The sequence below is a fragment of the Thalassophryne amazonica genome, chromosome 1 (assembly GCF_902500255.1).
Source record: "Thalassophryne amazonica chromosome 1, fThaAma1.1, whole genome shotgun sequence".
NCBI classification, from domain to species: domain Eukaryota; kingdom Metazoa; phylum Chordata; class Actinopteri; order Batrachoidiformes; family Batrachoididae; genus Thalassophryne; species Thalassophryne amazonica.
This window is the reverse complement of record NC_047103.1, coordinates 149,997,144-150,019,835: the sequence shown is the minus strand read 5'-3', so window position 1 is coordinate 150,019,835 and position 22,692 is coordinate 149,997,144. Positions and strand designations below refer to the sequence as shown.

General features: G+C 38.9%; 1 protein-coding gene across 2 annotated transcripts in view; it reads right to left on the bottom strand.

Moving 5' to 3' along the window:
- Window positions 1–22,692, bottom strand: part of LOC117515349 (rho GTPase-activating protein 20-like) — a 98,420-nt gene that overhangs the window by 51,306 nt on the left and 24,422 nt on the right. Inside the window, exon 1 of one of the 2 annotated variants that reach the window (XM_034175875.1) lies at window positions 19,585–19,706. The exons of the other annotated variant lie outside the window; for it this stretch is intronic. The gene's annotated coding sequence lies outside the window, so the exon portion shown is untranslated. Of the gene's footprint in view, window positions 1–19,584; window positions 19,707–22,692 lie in introns of those variants that run through there. 2 annotated transcript variants of the gene reach the window in all.

Sequence of the window (22,692 nt, the reverse complement as noted above, 5' to 3'; positions counted from 1 at the left end):
AGGACACAAATCTAGCATATGCACTGGGAGGAATAAGTCCAGTGTGCACACAATGAATGAGATTCACCAATATACTGTAGTTTGTTGACCTGAGATATAATCATAATAATCTACACATAATCTACACTTGCCGGGAGTAGTGCAGATTGCAGTGTCACAGCAGGAAGGAAGTAAGAACCTGTGATACCTCTCCTTCACATACTTATTTTGTCCAATCGCTTTCTGATATGCCACTGCTCCAGCAGACCAATCCAGACAAAATGGCTAATCCCACCACAGTCACAGAAGGTCAAAGGAAGCACCCTTGCATTCCAAATGACCTCAGTTTCGTCAACAGATAGGGCCTGCTCTGGCTCGTCCTGTACAGACCATGTGTGTCATTAGTCCTGTTTACTGTTCAGGTAAATACTCAGGTATTTATAGGATGTCACCTCCTCCATGTTCACTCCCTGGATATTCATTGGTGTTGAGGAGAACTGTCTGTGCCTGCAGAAATCCACCACCAGTTCCTTGGATTTTTCCTCACCTTGATATGGAGGCAATTCTGCTGGCACCAGTTCACAAAGTCCTGTATCATTTCTCTGTACTTGGGACAAGTTTTTCAAACCTGACCTCTACATCTGAAACCTGAAATATGCATCTGTTGGGGAGCATATTTTGTCTGTGCGTGATTTATTTAATAAGTTCAATGTAAGTACATAATTTAATTGTAAATACGTTAAAAGTACATGGATGACACAAGAAAGTGAAACACTTATTTCCAATGTGGTCCATTTAAAAATCAAATGACAAAATTAAGTAGTAACAAGAGTAATCAGAGATTTCTGATGCCCGCCAATCCAGATCTGGATCACCTCCAACATTCAGTGCACAGTCTTCCATGACCTAATATCTATCTATGATGCAAATTTGGTGAGACTTGGGACAGACCTTGGACATGATGGAGAAGGAACTACAGAAGTTTAAACAATGGTTTGATTCAAACAAATTATCGCTCCACTTTGGTAAGACAAAGTGTATTATATTTGGGAACAAGTCCAGGATTTCCTGCAGAAATTTATTATTAAATGATATTGAAATTGAAACTGTAACTGATACAAAATTTCTTGGTGTTGTTATTGATGATAAACTGAGCTGGAAAATGCATATTAATTTTGTTAAATCCAAATCCAAAATGTCAAAAGCCATTGCAATTCTGAATAAAGCACAAGATTTAATTTCCCAACACTCAACTATTTTATATCACTCATTGCTCGTTCCATACATGACCTACTGTATTGAGGTGTGGGGAAATACATATAAAACTAATACTAATCCAGTATTTTTGTTGCAAAAGAAAGCTGTAAGAATTATTTGTAACAAATTACATTGTGAGCCAACGAATCCATTGTTTGCCTGTTTGGATATTCTTAAATTCTGGGACTTGGTTGATTACTTTACAATACAAATGATGTATAAAGTTAAAAATAAACTGCTGCCACAACATGTCCAGGATCTGTTTAAACTGAGGGACTCCAGTTATAATTTGAGAGGAATTTTATTGTTTGAAAAATCAAGGATCAGAACTACTGCAAAAAGTCATTGTGTATCTGTCAAAGGTGTTAACATCTGGAACAACTGTCCCGACAACATTAAAGTACTTGGTACGTTAGTAGGCTTTAAAAGACATTACAAGAATAACAAAATTGCATGCTATAGTTGAAAACGTAGGTCTTGTTATTACTTTCGGGTTTGTGTGTTGTGTGCCAGTATTGTCTAGTTATATTTTGTAAATTTGAGTTCATTGACTGTTTTTTTTTCTTTTTGGTATTGTCATCGTGTGTGCGTATGTATGTGTAGGTATGTGTACACACACACACACACATATATATATATATATATATATATATATATATATATATATATAAAATGTGTGTGATTGTGCAGATATTTATGAAATTTTGTTTGTGTGTATATGTTTGTTATTTTTTAGTATAAGGGGTGGATATTTATAAGCTCTGCTTCTGCCCTCACCCTTTCGGCCACGCAGGACTTTTGTAAAGTTGCTTTGTTATGAGTTTTTTTGTTTTTGTTGTTGAATTGTGTGCCGAATAAACTCATTCATTCATTCAGAATCTGTGAAGTAGTTTGAAGAAATCCTTCAAAGCCTATATAAAGGGAACTCTTGATCCAGAATCCAGATCACCTCCAAAATTTAGTGAAGTCTTCTATGCCCTAATATCTACCTGTGGTGTAAATTTAGTGAGAATCTGTGACGTAGTTTTGAAGTAATCATTCAAAGCCTATATAAAAAAAAATCTTGATCCATAATCCAGATCTGGATCACGTCCAAAATATAATGGAGTCTACCATGGCCTAATATCTATCTGTGGTGCAAATGTGGTGAGAATCCGCTGTCGTTTTGACGTAATCCTTCAAAGGCTTTATATAGTGAAACTTGAACCAGAATCTGAATCCAGATCCAGATCACCTTCAAAATATAATGGCATCAACCATGGCCTAATATGTATCTACTGAAAATTCTATCAAAATCCGTGTAGCTTTGACGTACTCCTGCTAACAGTAATCCTGCAAAGCCTATACAAAAGTGAAACTTGATCCAGATCACCCTCTAAATTCAATGGGTTCTTCCATGGCCTAATATCTATCTGTGGTGCAAATGTGGTGAGAATCCGCAAAGTCGTTTTGACGTAATCCTTCAAAGCCTTTATACAACCCCTAGCAAAAATTATGGAATCACCGGCCTCGGAGGATGTTCATTCAGTTGTTTAATTTTGTAGAAAAAAAGCAGATCACAGACATGACACAAAACTAAAGTCATTTCAAATGGCAACTTTCTGGCTTTAAGAAACACTATAAGAAATCAGGAAAAAAAGATTGTGGCAGTCAGTAACGGTTACTTTTTTTAGACCAAGCAGAGGGAAAAAAATATGGAATCACTCAATTCTGAGGATTCCATAATTATTGCCAGGGGTTGTATAGTGAAACTTGAACTAGAATCTGGATCCGGATCCAGATCATCTTCAAAATATAATGGCATCATTCATGGCCTAATATGTATCTACTGAAAATTCTGTCAAAATCTGTGCAGTAGTTTTGACGTAATCCTGCTAACAGTAATCCTGCAAAGCCTATATAAAGTGAAATTTGATCCAGATCACCCCCAAAATTCAATGGGTTCTTCCATGGCCTAATATCTATCTGCATTGAAAGGTTTGTGAAAATCTGTGCAGTAGTTCTGATGTAATCCTGCTGGCTGACAGACAGACAGGCAGGCAGGCAGGCAGACAGACAAATCAATAAAAGCCACTAATTTGAATATGTCCTTGGTGGATGTAATAATAAAATAAATTAATAATACTAAGTAAGTCCCTTCGGCTGCTCCCTTGTTTTTCCACTCGGGGTCACCACAGCAGAAGCGAGGTGCATCTGCATGTTGACTTGGCACAAGTTTTATGCCAGATGACCTTCCTGGCACAACTCCACATTACATGGAGAAATAAGCAGGGGTGGCATTTGAACTGGGAACCTTCTGCACTGAAACCAAGCACACTGACCACTTGACCACCACCCCTGATAAGAATACTACTAATAATAATAACAATAATAAAAGTGTGTATATATAACAAGAAGCTAAACAACTGACATTAAGACAAATTAACATAAAAAAAAAACAATGTAATTAACAGGAACAAAAGGTTTGAGTTCTGCTAAAAACTGTTGAGGTCTAGTTCTAAAATACATTCTGGACTCATGCCATTCCAACTCATTATAGAAACTTTGCATAATTTATTACCACCCTTGAAAAATGTCAGCTATTTTATAAACACTACTTAATCTAGATCCTGTGGATCCCCACGGGCAACACTCTCGTTATATTGATCATCTTATGTTTAATCCCCATGCTGGTACTTGCACACAAGTGGTGAGTGTGAGAAGCACTGGTATGTGCTGTAATCCAAAGTGAGAGTAGACAAACTGATGGTATTATTTTCTATCTTGCTTCACAACATCTGGACTGGGACTAACAAATTCATTCAAGTCTATTATATAAATAGTCTTATCCTCTTCTGTATTTGTTTGACAAATATTGGCTGTACAAATTTGGGACCGAGTTTAAATAAATGTAACAGCACAGTAATAATACAGAAAATGCAGACTTATCATGAAACTCTCTTGAAAACACTGATCATGCCCACTGATTTCTATTTACACCTGGTTGTCAGATGCTAACCAAGATAGCAGCGGTCTGGCAACAGCCAGTGAATGAGCAGATCAGCCCAGTCCTCCATCTAGTGAGTAAACAGAAATCGATTAGACAGCATGTGCTTGCTCTGGGGGTTGGTAAGGTTAGATCTTACTTGTGTGAAACGCCTTGAGGCAACTTAGTTGTGATTTGGTGCTATATAAATGAAAATAAAAAGATTATTGCACAGGTGTCCCTAAGGCTGGCCACAATAATAGGCTTATGAAACATGAGAGCAAAAACAAAAGTGGTGCGTTTATATTTTTGTTCGGTGCATAAATGGGAATGCATTATTTTAGACGGATTAGATTTTTGTTTTTAAAATGACAAAATATGATTCATAGCTTTTTATATATTTTGGAAATAAAAACAAAATAATATAAACATTAAAAGGTGTATGTACTTTCAGTTGTAATTCAAGTTATAAAACTGACATTTCTAATGTATATGTCTCATGCAGAAAAATCATTTATGCCCACTCATTGTTCAAAATCACATCTGTTAAACATTAGCATTCTCAAACATACATTTTGAAATAACTTAAATGCTATACTGTTCACAGGTCCTTACCTTGAGTCCATGCTTGAAACACATATCGATGTCGAAAGCAGTCAAAATCTTCTTGTAAATGTTCTGCAAACAATGTTTTCCATGGCCTTGACCCACCCTCCACTCAAGCAAAAAAAAAAAAAAAAAAAAGTGATTTTTGCCAGCCAATCACACAAAAGAACTCTTGCCCGTTACCTTTAGAGTAGCAGGTTGCACAGTGAAACCAAAGGCTAGAGGTGTGCTTGAACCACATCTGAGTAAATTATTTCCATAACAGTGGGAGCATTTAGTTGTTTTATGACTGGAGTTGTGGGTTAAATCCCCAGAACAAACAGCAGTGATACAAACATCACAGCTGAGAATCCCCATATAGTGTCCTGTAGTTAAAATGAAAGATGTCCTGAAAGGACAGTTATCCTCTTCAGGGATGCACAATTATATATGGAAAAATGTCATTATTGGCCAATAAAAGCTTAAGTTTTTATCAGTATCTGCTGCTATGAAAACCTGTACAACTAAAATTTCCAACCGTGATAGCATTCTCAAGATGTGGCCGACAAACTGCACAGTGACTTGCCAGGGGAGTGGAAATACATTATGGCAAATGAGGTTTATTTAGGGTTTCAAAGAGGTTGGCCTGCAGAAAAGTTTTGTTTCAGAAGATGGCTGATGATCTGAGTGAGGGGAGCAACTTAAAGCAGCAATTCATCAGCGATTTAATCGTTCATGTGTCTTTAAAATTGACATCTTTCAGAACTTGCTAGAGTCATGTAACACAATGTTAACAGGCTAATGTCAGCATACGTGTGTGTGTGCATGCGCTTGCACTCTAATGTGAGATGCAGAGAAATCATTACCTTTTTGTTTGGGAAAAAAGAAACAGCTAAGTCTCTCCGCACACGTGTCAGTCTCACTTAGCTGAAGATGGCGCTGGCTAAAGTTCAGTAGTGGAAAGTTGACTGACATTGACTTGCAATCCTACTTTGTAAGTAAGTCCCTTCGGCTGCTCCCTTGTTTGCACTTGGGGTCACCACAGCAAATCTAAGGTGGATCTGCATGTTGAATTGGCACAAGATTTACGCCGGATGCCCTTCCTGACGCAACTCCACATTACATGGAGAAATGTGGCAGGGGTGGGATTTGAACCCGGAACCTTCTGAACTGAAACCAAGCACATTAACCACTTGGCCACCACCCCTACAATCCTACTTTGTGGTTTGCAGAAAACGACACATAAAGTTGTATTTTTACGTTTGTAATTTTTTGGCCCAGCCTTGTGTGTTCTAAAGGTTTTTTTTTTTTTGCATTTAAAACACGAGGAGCATCAGGTTCCTTGCGAGGGAACATCAGCTATGACATTTTGGCCATGTGATGCATTTCTTAGGTCATAAACACTCAGGTGCCTCAGTGCTGAGGATCCCGCCAACTGGAAAAGGTCAAGGACAGGACCATATTTCACCTGATAGTTACACATGAGAGATGTGGGGATGAGCCAGTTGTCTGCCTGAGTGGTTGCCATCCAGAAACAAATGCTCTCATTTTAACCAAGTAAAAACTCACCCACACACTCAGCCCAGGATTAGAGCTGTATTTCACAACCAGAAAATCCCCAGATATGCAAAGTAAAAGCTGCTACATCACACAGCAACACCACCTTAATCAAGATGATAACGTTTTGAAAATACATTTTGTAGTGCAGCAATAAATCATGTTCAGTATGTTGATGATGCACAACTTTTGCAAAGTTCATAGATTATAGGGGTGTCGGAAAAAATCGATTCACGTCTGAATCGCTATTCTTATTTATTACAATTCTGAATCGATCCAAAATGTCCAAGAATCGATTTTTAAAAAGCATTTTATTAAACATTTCCTTGCTTACTCGCTGCATGTACTGTTTGTCAGGCAACAGCTTCCGTACTACAGCGTCTCGCGGGGGGGGGTCCGGCGTGCTTCAAACATTTGTGAGCTGAAGCTTAGCATGGCGGATGAAGAGCTAATTCAGCCATTTTGGATTTTCTTATTTGCTGCGTAAGAAGGAGCTTGACATGACTTATGCAGTTTGCAAAATCTGCAAAATGAAAGTTAAGTACTTCGGAAACACTTCAAATCCGCAAGCCCACATGCTACGTCACCACCCGGAGCTAAAAGGAGCGGAGCAGCGGTCTCTGCCGACTACTGACCAGCGCTTCGCTAAACTGCCAGTCAACTCCGAACGAGCAAAGCAGATAAGTAAATTTACATCTTTAGAATCACTTGATTAACTTTGTAAAGCTGCATTTTCTTAAACATAAACATTTTTTAAGTAATATAACTATTTCTCAGAGCTCTTTGAATCGAAAATCGATTCTGAATCGAATCGTCACCCCAAGAATCGGAATCGAATTGAATCGTGAGTTGTTGTACGATTCACATCCCTAATAAATTACACAATTTTTAAACATTAAAATATTTCTGCAATTGATTTCAATAAGCGTGAATATATATTCATTTATTTCAAACATGTTCCATCATCAGCAAAGTCGATCACATTCATAATATCCACATCTTCACATTGTCATGTCCGAAAAGGAGTAGGCAGAAGTATGACCTTATATTACCCTACCCCGTTTCTACAATATATTAACACTTTTTTCTATAACACAATTTGATCTTTCACATTTTCTGTCTCCAATAAGCCCATGGTTGTTTCAGAGGTGACTGTCACACCTTTTGGGAATGCCAAGGCTGTTTGTGGACTTGTTCCTAAAGTGTCATTTTATAAGCTGAGAATACCACTAACCTGCTGAGGAAATGACACAAAGCCATCAAGAGCAAACATCTCAGAAAGTTGACAAATAGGGTCTTGTTTCATCAGGACAACGCACAAACTCTGGGTTCAAAAACTGTTAGCCATTGTGGCTAATTGGTGCCAATTTCATTTAGCCACATGGGAAGCTGATGAGCCAAAAATTGGTTAAAAAATAATTATGTACATATGTAAATTCAAAACATTCAAGATAGCTGGTAAACTTTATATATATATATATATATATATATATATATAAAAAAAACACAACATTACAGCTTTGTCATATCTGTGATTTCAGTCCACACTATAGTAAGACCCTTCGGCTGCTCCCTTGTTTGCACATGGGGTCGCTACAACAAATCCAAGGTGGATCTGCATGTTGAATTGGCACAAGTTTTATGCCGGATGCCCTTCCTGACGCAACTCCACATTACATGGAGAAATGTGGCAGGGGTGGGATTTGAACCGGGAACCTTCCACACTGAAACCAGCCCACACTATACTGTTCTGTATTCTTGAAGATCCTTGGCGATCACTTAGATCGTCTTAACTCTTGCTCCTTAAAGGACACGTCGCACATTTTTAATGTCCCAGTTAGCAAGACAACATAAAAGTACTCATGATTACAAGTCTCTCCGCACACGTGCTAATTAGTGATCGCTGATGTATTTTATTCATCTCACTCAGTGTTAGCAGGTGCATTTCTGGAAAACGTCTCACTTGACAATTCTCTGCATTTTTCGGCATGTGCCGCACTTTTTAGAATGAGCAGAAACATCCCGGTGACTGACAGAGGGAAACAAACCTGCGCGGTCCGAAAGCTAAGCTTCTGAGTTTTCATTTGAAAGTGATGGCTCGGATTTACAGACAGGAGATGACACACTTCAACCCAAAACTCTAACTTCTTCAGTGTGTCGGGTTTTGGAACCTAAAGTGTGGTGACGTGCTGTTTGTGTGGATGCTGGTTTACTGAAGCTGTGGACATGGACGTGGGGACATTTCCATGATGCTCTTTTTAACAGACTTCCTGACAGGGAGATGCATTCATTACATTGGGGGGGGGGGATCAGAATACATTATTTCCAGGAGTTAATGAACTTTACATGCCACAGTTCTAAAGGTAGAGCAGGAGCCAGTGATTGGATGCGTGAGTGGGGGCTTTGATCATATGGAGTTTACACTTGGAAATAAATCTACCTCAGGGTGAGTCGCATGTTCAGCATTATACCCCTTTTGTGTTTTTGTGGCAAGCGTTTTTTTTGTTTTTTTTTACTTTAAGTGTGAATTTGGACCGGGAGTGTGTGTGCGCGCGCGCGTTGTGCAGCTGATGAGATGCGCCTGTCGGTGTGAACATGAACATCTCCATGAAGTTTTTTCCCCTGGCAGCAGATGTATTTTTATTTTATTGATAACAATACTCACAATTAATCGTGCTCAAAGCTGATCCTCCAGCAGAGATTGTCATTGACAGGCTGCGTTTATTACTAATGGCGGCAGCTGCATTGAATCTTCCCCGGGCTGCTGCTTTTACCCTGACTGCAGTTTTCACTTAAAAACGAGTCATCATAACACGACATCACACTTATGTAAACTATGGAATTAATCTGTGCCTCAGTTAACGTTAGCAGGTACATTCCACATGCACACTGGGTTGCTTCTAATAGATACGTCACCTGTCTGAAACACACGAGTACTTTGTTTTCTGAAGTCTCTGTAGCTGTTTGCTGCGAATGCCGTATACTTTGAAACCGATCGTGGAAGTGCACTAAGTAATCCCGGTGGATCATCGGATGGTCACTCACAGCCGAAGTCTTAATTGCTATGATTTCAGTGCAAGATGTCCTTTAATACAATCTGTGATAGGTGAAAGTTGCTACAGATCGAACATTATTTTGTTATACTGTGCTCATTTTATACATGCTCTCCAAAACATTTTCGTGGACATTAAAGTTCTGGCCCAATGGGACTTTATGCCACTGGCAAACATGTTTTAATCTGCCCTTAGCTGTGGTTACAGATTAGATATAAAATCCAAAACTTTATTCACAGGTGTGATGCACCTTTCTGCTCAGTATTTTAAGACACTTAGATTTGTGACAAACAATTGGAATAATTTAATGGCAGAGTTCGAGCACAGCAGCTAAAAGCGTTCTGTGTGTGTGTCCACTGCACTCCTCTGTGCAGAAACGTACCCACATAATGTGTACAGCACTTACATAAATAATCAGAATAAATGTGACATTTAATAGTTCCAACACATGGTATTTAACCAAACTGATAATTATACTGTTTTGCCAATGGAAGCACATAGGGTGCTTTATGCACAGAGAAAGGATTTCATCAGCAGTGATCGTCTCACACACACGTTTGATTTTTTTTTCCCAGTGCAGCTGCTGGATACCACAAAACTAACAAAAGTATGTAATAACTCGTTTGACTCAAATATACCAGGTGGTGACAATGAACTTTTTTTTTTTCCTCTCTCCATTGTCAAGGAGTTGCCAGTGTCTGTGCGGGGGCTAATTTTTATGTAGAAGGACCATTTGGACCATTAGTCATAATGGTGAAATTACAGAATATGACATGGAAGTAGGACCTGGAATGATTTTCCTTTTAAACTACATGAAATATATGAAGACTGAAAAGACAAAGCATTTCAAAAACCACAGCTAAAGCTTGTAGAATATTTTGATAATCATGGTAACATATTAACAAGAGCAATTGGAGATTTGTGACGTCTGCCAATACAATCCGGATCACCTCCAAAATTTAATGGAGTCTTCCATAGCCTAATACGTATCTGTGGCACAAATTTGAATTGATAAAACTTTATTGATCCCTTGAGAAGTCTCCCTCAGGGAAATTGAGGTTTCAGCAGCATTGTATAGCAGCACACAGGGAAAGAAGCACACAGAGTATCAAAAGTGGTAAAAAGAAAAACAGTTTGCAAATATAAATACCACACATACCATATTGGTTTACTGGCTACTACTGTTCCTCTCATTCTCCTTCCCGTCCCCAGTCTTCCTGCTACTCCTCCTCCCCGAGTGAGGAGTTGTACAGTCGGATGGCCTGGGGGAAAAAGGGGTTTTTCAGTCTGTTGGTCCTGCACGTGGGAAGTAGCAGTCTGTGGCTGAAGAGGGTCCTCTGGTTGCTGATGACGGTGTGCAGAGGGTGACTGGCATCGCCCATAATGAGCAACAGAGCCAGCCCATCTGATCAGTTTGTCCAGCCTGGCTGCATCCTGCTTGGATGTGCTGCTCCTGGATGTGCTGCTGCATCCTGCTTGGATGTGCTGCTGCATCCTGCTTGGATGTGCTGCTGCATCCTGCTTGGATGTGCTGCTGCATCCTGCTTGGATGTGCTGCTGCATCCTGCTTGGATGTGCTGCTGCATCCTGCTTGGATGTGCTGCTGCATCCTGCTTGGATGTGCTGCTGCATCCTGCTTGGATGTGCTGCTGCATCCTGCTTGGATGTGCTGCTGCATCCTGCTTGGATGTGCTGCTGCATCCTGCTTGGATGTGCTGCTGCCCCCCCCCCCAAGCACACCACGGTGTAAAAGAAGATGATGGCTACTACGGACTGGTAGAACATCCATGGGAGTTTCCTGCAGATGTCAAACGACCATAACCTCCTCAGAAAGTACAGCCTGCTCTGCCCCTTCCTGTACAGGTGGTTGGTGTGGGTTGTCCAATCCAGGTTGCCTTCCAGCCAAAGCCTGATGTACTTGAAAGAATCCACATCCTCTACCTCAGCTCCCTGGATCAGAATTGGTCACGGACTTGGTCTGGACTTCCCAAAATCAATGACCAGCTCCTTTGTCTTCGAGGTGTTGAGCTTTGAAATCTGGTGAGAATCCGTACAGTAGTTTTGATGTAATCCTTCAAAGCTTATATACAGTGAAGCGTGATCTAGGATCTGGATGACCTCAAATTTAATGGAGACTTCTTTGGCCTAATATCTTTCTGTGGTGAAAATTTCAACAAACAGGAGCAGACCGGAACAGAAGCAGACACGGAAGGAGAGACTACAGCAACACCGTAGCAACCAACCAGTTCTGTTTCATGACATGTCGTAAATAAAACTTGTACAATGTCATTTAAAACAATTTGCAATAGCCATTTCCCTAATTCAGTGACTATCATGATTACAGACCATCGGTAGTGTACAACACTACCACCCCCCCAAAAAATAACAAAACTGCTGGAATTCTGCAGATTTTTCACAGCCCTGTTGGCACCATCTAACCCTCAATCCCTTTCTCACATGGCAAGATACAAAGCTATCTTTCTAGTATGGCATATGTTGAGGATTTCTATTTTTAAAACATCACAATAAAAACTTCAATACCAGAAGCATCCGAGTACCACAGCACAGTTGAAGTGCAAGAGGATTATGACTGACAAAAAAAAAAAAAAAAAAAAAATCATAATAATAATCTACATGTTCTCATACCACAAGGGCATAATAGTTGTTAGTCTGTGAATGCATCAGCCAAGTATCAAATTAATTGTTAACTGGGATGTATTTATACTATCCAATATTGCCTTACATCTGCCAGCAAACGGTACCAATCTAACACAGGTTAAACATTGGTAAGCCACAATAGTGTATTATTAAAATTGTGCATCCTGGCTTAATTAACTAGCACATTTTGGACATCATTTATATTTTATACATAACACAAATATCCTTTTTGCTTTCCAAATTGAAAGGGAATGTGAGAGCAATGTCAACAATTCCCAAGGGAGCTGCTGCACTAATGGTGAATTCTGGCCACAAATCGTCCTTATACTGAAGAGTTAAAAAAAAGAAAAAAAAGAAGATACGCAAATATTTAAACTTCATATGACTTGATTGTAGCTAATCGCAATCATTATATTGCAACTGAAGAACACTTACCAATTTCTAGTCAAACTTTTGTTGTAGACATGAACTTCCTGTACACAAGTGGGATGCCAGATGTTAGAATTTAGCTGATTTAGACTGAAAAAAATGCAACCTTTCAAAATCAGACAATGTCCTCCAAATTCTTTATTTCTTTTACTCGTCTAGTACACCATGCACTGAAAATGCAGAAACACTCACTCACTGTGACTGAAGACCACAGTAGCCAAAACTTTATGCATCAAACAAAAATAGGATTTTTTTTTTAAATGGATATGAACAGGAAAATATGCTTCCTGAAACTGTTTCAGCATGAAAATATAAAGAACAATATCAATAAGTCAGTATAACTTAATGATCATGTGAAACCTGATTACAACATTCAAATATCAAACAAGATGAATGTTTTCAAATGAAAATTCCGCACAATAACTGCAACTTCAAAGATGTCCAACTACACGGGTATTCTTTAGCATGCTATAAAACAGGGTCACATACTCAATATTCAACACACAAAAGCACTGCACATTAAAGGTAAGAAATACGACAAATACATAAAATCATTCGGTACGTTGACAAATCACATCAGAAAATAAATGGTCCCAGTCACAGCTTAAAAAAAATAAAAAATAAAATAAAAATTTGAGAAAGCCCGAAGGTGGTAACAAGGAAGTTATATTAATTAAAAAAAAAAAAAAGCTGGGGCTGAATCTAGTTAGAATCTACGGCGCTTGTTATTCGGCCCATCAAAGTTTCCTGCAACTGAATTACCCCGACCAAATCCTGCAGCTGGTCCAACCTGGGAGCCCATTGGCTGCTGTTGCTGCTTCGAAGACTCAACGTCCTGCTTCGCTCCCACTGATCCACCCTGTGTGTATCTATCATTTCTCTGCGGTAACATGGGTTACATAAAGATGGAAACATTCCGAAAACAAAATTTTATATTGTGGATGTTGACATCAGAGCATGTTTCAGGGTCAGATACAAAATTATCCAGGAACAAGATGTGAGGATAATTATTTATATGCGCCGATTTTCCGGTTTCCAAAGTTCATCAGTCAGGGTTTGGTCCAACAGTTGCCATCCAAGAAAATTAATAAGTACAATGCAGAAAAAGAAAGAAGGAAGAATATGTCTATTAGTTATAGCTTCAGATCAAGTTACTATTGGTTTTAAAGACAGGCTTAACAGAATGGATTTACAAACATGCTGCTTCTGCTAGAACATATTCTGACTGGAACCCTGTGTTTATATTAAGCTAATTCGACATTCCATTACACACGGTGCGTGCTTATGTGAATCAAAGGGCAAGTCTGCCCAAAACTGCTGATGACAACAGAACAAAAATTAAATAAAGATTCTGAGTGATGCAAAGTGGACGTGTTAAGATTTTATTTTTGTAAACAGGGTTATGGGGAGGAAACTGCTTGCTGACACTTCTTTAGAAATCTGCACGTATTAAATAATGAGTTAAAAAGAAATTATAGCAAAATTACAATTCACTTCAAACAGAGTGACAATTTTTGATCACTGGAGCTGGATTCTGGGAAAAACTGCTCAAAAAATTTTAATAAAATTTCCTGGGTACTCGTACGCCTCAACAGTCTTAACCATTCTAAACATCTTTTAATGCTATAAAAAAAGCTCCCCCAATTTGCTGGTATGACCATTTCCATCAGTGGGTGTGTAGGTAAGGGCCCCGTCACACCTTGACAATTTACCCAGCATATGCCAACCATAGTTTGCGGACGTACGTCTATTACGGAGCTGTCACACCCTGATGATTTAACCAGTGTATGCTGAGAACCCCGTTTCCACTGCGTGGTTCACGTCCGTACTGCACACTGTGATACATGTCAGAACAGTTACGTCTGTCTTTGTCGACAGAACCCTTTTGTTTGGCAGGTGGAACACTTAAATATTGACGAGCACGTCATCAAGCACATGTATGTTGTCACGCACCGTCTGTTCGCCACACGGAGGCAAAACAGAGTAATTTAACATCCTTTTATTTTATTTTTGTCATGTTGGATCATGGGATTTATTTTCTTTGCATGTTGAAGAATCGACTGCTGGCTGTGGTAAATGCTGACGTGAATGAATGAAGCGCTGCGACTCTTTCAACTTTTAAAATAAGCTAGTCTTGCTGTGGAGCAAAGTGACGGTGTGCTCTAGCTCAGGCTGAGAGATGCACCTGGAGCAGAAAACCACTGAGGGACTTACTTTAAAACACTACGTTTCTTCAGCTACGACAAGGAATTAGTATTTTCAGAAGTCGTTTTCCAAAATCAAGATGCTTTATGTGGATAAGTTATCAGGCTGTGATGATGAATCCAACTGAAACTAACAGGTAAGATTAAGACTCCATATTTACTCCGTGTGGGAATGGTTTTAGTATTTGAAAGTCTGTTTGCATGAGGACTGCAGCTTTAAGGCAATGAATGGACAGCATCAATGGGTGTATTCTGACTTATGAGTAACTTACAAGAAACGTGCGTTATCACATAACTTACCTACAACTTATGTTCTGCATATGCGAACATATGAGTCGCTGGCATACGTCAAAAATATTGTGCATGCCCAAAATATTCTGAGGTACTCTGCGTATTATGATTTATCAGTGAGCTTCAACATGATCTTAACTTACACAAAACTTACTCATAACTTAGACATACGCCAGCATTTTTAACGCACATGCCATCATATCCTGGCTAAATTGTCAAGGTGTGACAAGGGTATAAACTTTGGAAAAACAGTGGTACACACAGCGCATGCACATTAGAAATGTCGATTTAGCTTATTCAGAACTCATTCCATGCCAATTCAACAAATGGGTGTTGCATCACATTCTCAGATTCCTCTCAATTTTTTGTGCATTATGTGAATAATTTTATTAGGAAATGCAAAGTAAAATGATATCTATGGAGGATAGGCAGGTATGGCCTGCTCAAAAACCTGTAGTACCCCTAAACTTAATCCTCCCCTAGGAATTCAATGGTTCTAAATAATCTAATCTAATAATCTAAAATATATATACCAGATGCTTACAAAAAGCTTTTGAAAGTTAGAAATACTCAATATTCTGCACATTAAAATTCCTGAATTTGCCCTTTTATTTCACTTCCGATTATATTTTGGGTTTTATGGAGGCATATTTGATGGCAAATAAATGTGAACACACTTAAAAAAGATAATATGTTTTCTTAACTAATGAAAGTTCTACCAAGTTATGGTTTTAAAAAGTACAAATAATGCTAAGTTTCAGTTAGAATGTCCTTTAAATTGGGCCCTGGATGCAAGACAGCTGAACTTCAGGCCACCAGAAGTGCATGTTGGATAGGTGATACTGAGTCCAATGTTTTTTTTTTTTTTTTTTTTGCTGAAACTAGTACATCTGGAGTTTTTGTGGTATTCTTTTGAAGTTTGTTCCATGCACCTAAGATCAGCAGCTGATGAGTACAAGTAGCCTTTATTCCAATCCTTCAGTTTGTTTTTAGGACCTAGATATACCTCACCACCCTTCAAGGAGATCTGGATATACAGCCATAGGATCTTAGTTTACGTCACAAGACATATCTGAATTCAATATTGGTCTATATAGCTGATTTCTTTCATATAGTGTAAAAAAGAGTGATAATCTGCTGAGATGACCTTGTCCAACTGCTTCCCTAAAGACTGCTGGATGCTCAAAGGAGGAATGCCATAAATTAACTTACAGAGAAAGACTGTTTTGAAGGCGTTCTCTTCCTACACAGATAATGACCAAGAACTTATGCAAATGCACAGTAGGTCAGAAATACCTAGAGATGCACTAAGTATGCCTGCATCATGAAAAACTTTATAATGACAAATATGAATTTCTACAGAAAGCTTGCTGTGACCCTTTTAATTGTCATAAAGCCGGTGTCAAAAAAAGTCTGTGCACTTTGGACATTACAGCAGCTAAAACATTGATTTCAAAAGGACATACAAATTGCAAGCCTGGCATGAAGGTCTATGCCAGATGTTCTCAGAGAATTGATACATGTGAAGAGAGCAGCATGTCAGAGGACAGTCAGACTGACACGTGGTATGTTCTGGAAGACAGATCCTTAGCATCCTCGCCTTTGAATGAGACCCTGACTGCAATAGGTTGCTCACCTTTGAAAGTGAGCAAACTAAGCCAGTCACAAGTTGACACATACACTCAGAAGAAAGTAGCAAAAGCTCAAAAGGGATTATCAGAGCAGCTGGAGGCAGTAGGAGGCACAGCTACTACATCACATGAGTCAGCAGCTCAGAATGAGTGTGTCTGTCAGGACTACAAGCTGTTATGGGCCTTTCACACTGAAAGCTTCATAACACCTCCCAACGCTTTGATGCCTCCCAACACTTTAACGCGTCCAACGCGTGACGTCAGACACTTCGCTTCGGAAGCAGCAAGGAGGTGGAGTGCGGCTACGTCACACTCTGGCTGTTTCCACAACCTGAAAAAAGTTCAGCGATCGCCATCTTGAATTTGCGTCGCTCGAACCACAAAAAAGGTTTAACAAACAGCAGTAGAACGATTCTCCCATCACCCTGCTGGGAGAAGCTTTTTTTCAGCTACTTTTCGGAGTGACGCCGGCCGAGGGGAAAACTGACGACTTGGTGGGATATCGATCGAACCGCGACAGCGGGCCAACCCGCACTGAGAAGCCGGCCTTCAGGCATCATCTCTGGGCAGACTGAGGCAGGCAGCCGGGGGGATGGAGCAAACCCACTCAGTCCGAAGTCTCCCACTTTTTGGATATATGCGAAGTCTCAGTTTGCCCAACGGAGTTTAGTTCTGCAGCTTTATCGAGGTGAGAATAATGTAAAAATAAAACGTGACGTTTACTGAACTGCTGTGAAGGCTTAATGATCTGCTAACGTTAGCTTAGACTTTTAGCACAGTTGATCTGAGTGAACACTTTAATTTGTAAATGGTTCAATCTTTTTTATGTTTACCAAATAAAGCTACAGCTTTTTTTTCCAGAGACCACACAGGCTCAACTTTAAATAACTTTTTTCGGGCGTTTTTTCCATTGTTCATATATATATATATATATATATATTATATATATATATATATATATATATAAACTGTTTAGTGTTTCTTTATATTTAAAGAAATATTTTTATTTCTCCCAATCAGGAGCATTTGCTGTGCAGACAACCAAACTTCCATTGATTAGTTGAACACCACGAAGTCCAGTCAAAAGAAAACATCTGTGCTCTTGAAAATAGGACAAAAGTGTCTTCAGCAACACCACCAGAGTTCAAAGCTGCAGAAGAGACCTTCATCTGGTCCCGGGAATCCAACATAACATCACCTGCATCTAAATAAAAGGCACTTTGACTAGCTACTATTTTATTATTTTTTAAAAAGCTGTTTCATTTTATATTTTAACAATAAATGAAAAGATCATTAAAAATGTCCACGAATCAAAGTCCAAAGATATTTGCACAGGTAGAAGCTCTCCACTTATTGCGCTCAAATTCATATTTTAGAAATGACTCTGTCCTGATAACATTCAAAGCAATTACATATTTTGGCAAAATTACAAGTTGAAATGACCATTAAAAAAATTCATCATGACGTTTATGTCACAGAAATCCTACTTTACAATCACACTGCAGTCACTGATAAATTATTTCCTGTTGCATTTATAATAAACATTTGTATTTATTTACAGTGTCTGTTTTTATGGTTGAAATGAGATATAAATAATCTACCAGACTTTAAAAAATGTACAAGTTTCCGTGTTATTTTATTTGTCTAAAAATAAATGTCCCAGGTTCCTTATGTTAAGTCTAATCTGAAATAACAGGTGGTTTTAATTTACAGATGGAAGGTTTCTAAAGAACCATTTATTGATTTATTTAGCTATTTTAATTACAAGTGTTCAAAACTTTAACAGTAATCAGAAATTCTGAGGTAACAAACAACAAAAAAACATTTCCAAGTATTTTTCTTCAGAAAACTGCTCTATAAATGAGCAGTCCACGTTTCTGTTTTTGTATAGATCAGTGGTTTCTGCACCAATCCGTTTTGTACAGATCAGTGGTTTCTGCACAGATCCGTTTTGCATAGATCAATGGTTTCTGCCACTACTCTTCCGTGTTTTGGCCCGACGCATCGTTCCTATTGGACAGCGCGAAGCTACGTCACGGCTCAGCGCGTCGAAATTTGGATTGGATTGAACTTTGACCACGTCAGCCTGCCGACAAGCGGCAATACGCGCTCCTGTCAGAAGCGTCGTTTTAGCTCGGCTTTTGACGCGATGCTCCTGACACGTCTAAAAAGCAACGTGTCTCATTGAAAATAATGCTTTTTAGACCGATTTGTGACGCTTCTGACACGTCTGATGCTTTCAGTGTGAAAGGCCCTTTACTGGATGCGCTCAAGGAGAAACAGGTCCCAAGGTATCATTTTCCTGTAGAACCAAAGTGTTAAGCCTTTATTTCTGTTAAAAACATCTTTAAAAACATCTTGAACATTTAGAGGTAACATAGACAATGATGGATTCTTGGAACAACAGCCATCAGCCACTGTTACATTTGTTGTAAACTGTTCTACATGCAGAATTTGGTACCTCTACTACCTTTCCCACATCCCATTTTTTGTGTTCAAATATGAGCTATTTTGTTATCAGCATCATAAAAAAAAACATTGATTTGAGTGTCAAGGAGATAAGCAAGCTGTTACATTACTATGCACATTAAAAGGTTCCACATAACACTTTTAAGCCCTGACTATCACTAATTGTGGAGCTGCAACTTTCCAAAATGGGCCTTTCTACCTAAAATGTCGATTTCCGAGTAGTACATTTAAGACAAACATTTTATAACCTTGAAATTAGCCATCTCATAAAGCTGAAACTTTACAAACCATCTATTCTTATATTAGTAAAGCTACAAAAAAAAAGTTTGAAAGAAATCAGGGGAGGTCATGCAACAAAATTTTCTCAGATTTGTTGATTTGAGATAGAATGACTATATTTCATTAGAAAAGCTGCTGTTTGGCACTATTCTGTTAATGTAGTGTATGAATAAAATAATTTTAGGACTGAGGCTGTAAGAATAGAAAGTAATTTCTGTATACGTTACCATGGCTCCGTTCTGTGACATCAATAGGGTGCCAGTATTTGTAGCTCCCTCTGGGCCAATGGCTCCACCCCTTGCACTCATGCCCATCATTTGACCATGGTTACCAGTGGCGCCTACAGAGGCTTGGTTATAGCCATCTACACGCAAAATGGAGCATTGGTTGGTCATTCTGTGGCTGCATATTACGTATCTAATCATTGCCTCGTAAGAGCTGTGCTAGCCAAGTACTGCAGCTCTATGAGAACAAAACTGAAATTAACATTGGCATTTGGTCAAGTGTGAAATAATTTTTTCTGCTTCTGCGCACACCATTTGGGGAGGGGGGAGTTTTCATTGACTAGAAGTGCTAATTCATCGTGTTATTGGTTTCAAGTATCAATTTAGGTAATTTAATTAATTAATTTAGAGAGCAGTACTCATACAATCCCAACACAACCAAACAAACCAATGTTAATTTAACAGTTCTAACATCCAGCTGCTGTACTTTGCTATTACAGAGAACACTGTACAGGTATGGAATATAGAGGGCAAGTTATAAAAAGACAAAATGTGAGGTTCATCGACTGATACCTAAAATTAAAGGCAAAGTGCCAAAGTCCACATCTTCTAAGGAAACCTTGGATTGCACATCACCATCATACAAAGTTTAACCATATGGCACCATAGCAAAATTAGTCAGACAGGTATCAATTTGGTCCCAAACAACACCTGTAAAACTAGAACATCAATTTTTCAATAAAGATATATCCTGATGGAGAGAGAGGAAGACTACTGCATTTGTAGTAGGAAACAGCAGAATCAGAGTTTAAGATGACCAGGTGTATTTAGAACATCAACAGACACCCCCAATTTTCCTCTACGATTGTCATTAGCTATCCAGCACCCTCCAAGTGATGTACCCTTTAAAATAAACATCGAAATGAGGTACCTTTAAAATATACAGCACACAGATTACATTTTGAGCCTGTGTAGCCTCAAGAAACTCTCAAAAAGCCAAGAAGGTTTATTTTTGAACATAGAAGAAAAAGTAAAACAGATTTCAACAACTTGTGCAGATATTAACACACACACACACACACACTTCTGCACTCCACAGCAATCAGTTTGTCAAGAGAGAAAGTAGCACAGAAAAATTAACATACTTATATGTAAATTTTTAACAGTGTCTGTAGGAGGAAGTGCATGTGCGCAAGCAGGAGGTTTTGAAATTACCAGAGGTTAAGTCTGACCTCGCATGATACACGTACACGGGACGTACACACTAACATCTGAGGCGTTGTCCATTTTCAAAAAGAGCATTTTTATATTTAGAAGTGTTTATTTCTCAACAACCTTTACAAACTATATGAGAAAAATACTCAATTTATACATAAATAAGCTGTTTCAGAGCGTTTTTCAACATGCTAGATTATTTTATTGGAGAAGGGCAGCTAGCAGATGTCACCATGCATTTCTACTCTGATTGGTTGTCGCCATGTGCTTCCCAGCATCCCTCACGCAAGTCGGGGGAAGCCCCCACGATCTATGTTGGGGCTATGGTCATTATCTTAGACTGTATGGATCGCTGCCGAATGCAATTCAAGGCAGTCTGTTCTTGAAATTTTGCCCTTCAGAGGAACTGTTTAGCTTTTTCTAGAAAATGTAAATTTTGATCATACTGGCAATGCCATATTATGAATCCCCTATTTAAAGGCTAACAAATAAAATTATAGAGGTGCCAAAGAAAATTCTTTTTAAGACTTAAATCTTAAAAAACCCAAAAGACTCACACTTCTAAAACACACACTAAGTATCTCAGAATGCATCTGCAAATGTAAAATGGAGCCTGAGATTAACAGATAAATTGCAGCATCATCAGCATTACTAAGAACACTGCTACATGCAATCATAGTGAAGAGGGAGTTCAAAAAGTTTCTTAACATACCAGCTGCACTTTGTTCCAACTTTCACCTATCATCATGAACAGCAGCCAAAAATATCATGGATTATAAGCAGTCAAAAAGAGCTTTATTCCCATTTTGGCACGTATTATCCTTAGAGACAGAATCACAAGGCCAAGTCTGGACAGAACAGCTGGTTCATCCGGTTGAAAGGAACCAGTTGAAGTGGCTCAAGTATCTAAACAGGATATTGCCTCCCTTTCAAGACTCTCAGCACATCCAATGGGAAGGAGAACCAGAAGCAATACCGAAACATGGTGTAGAAATTAAACAGCCTGGAAACACCCAGGTGGGACAGGAGAATGAAGCTGATGTGCGGGGTACCTTAATTAGTCTGCTGCCACTGTGACTCAATTTTGTCTCACTGAGACAAATTGGCAAATGAAAACTCAAGCACCAGACCACAATATCAAGCCTAAAAATGATCATAAAGCTGAAGCAACACTGCTTGTTGTGACCTGATGCTGCTCCCTCAACACAGGCAACCAGTGAACACAGTCACTACTTCAGTTCAGAAATCTCACACAAACGCCACTCAGTGAGTGCAGACCAGCATCTGTAAGATTAACAGAGCAACCAGATTTCTGGTCTAGTCTTGAAGGTGTTTGACCATTCAAATCGCATCCTCTAGCCTCAACCAGTGGTCCTCAAACTGAGCCAGTGTAGCTAGAGCACTGATGACTTTTGAGGGTTAACTGCAACTGGCGTCAAATGAAACTGAAGCAGCAATATGCAAAAGAGTTTATTAATCCAATAATACAAGCCTATGAAGACTTTATTAAGTATTTGACATCATGACATTTAAGATGTGTTCACATTCCAGACTCAAGTGAACTGAATCCTTTTTTTTGGCAGATGTCTTCATTTGAATGGTTGAAATTCAAATGACCTGCAAACTATGGCCACTTATGCCATTGTCTTGATCAAAAATAATACAACAAAATGGAAAGCTCACACCAGTCAAGACCATGCATCTAAAAAAAACAAAAAAAACATGCAGGTGGCTAACACTAACAGCCATTCAATGTGGACACAAGACCGCCAGAAGCAGCCCCAAACATGTCCAAATGAACAGCAGTTTTCAGCCTGTTAGCATAGTGACTTATTTCAAGCTTTGTTAACCTGATATCATAAGAACTTTTTGAGAGTCACCATATCTACAACACAC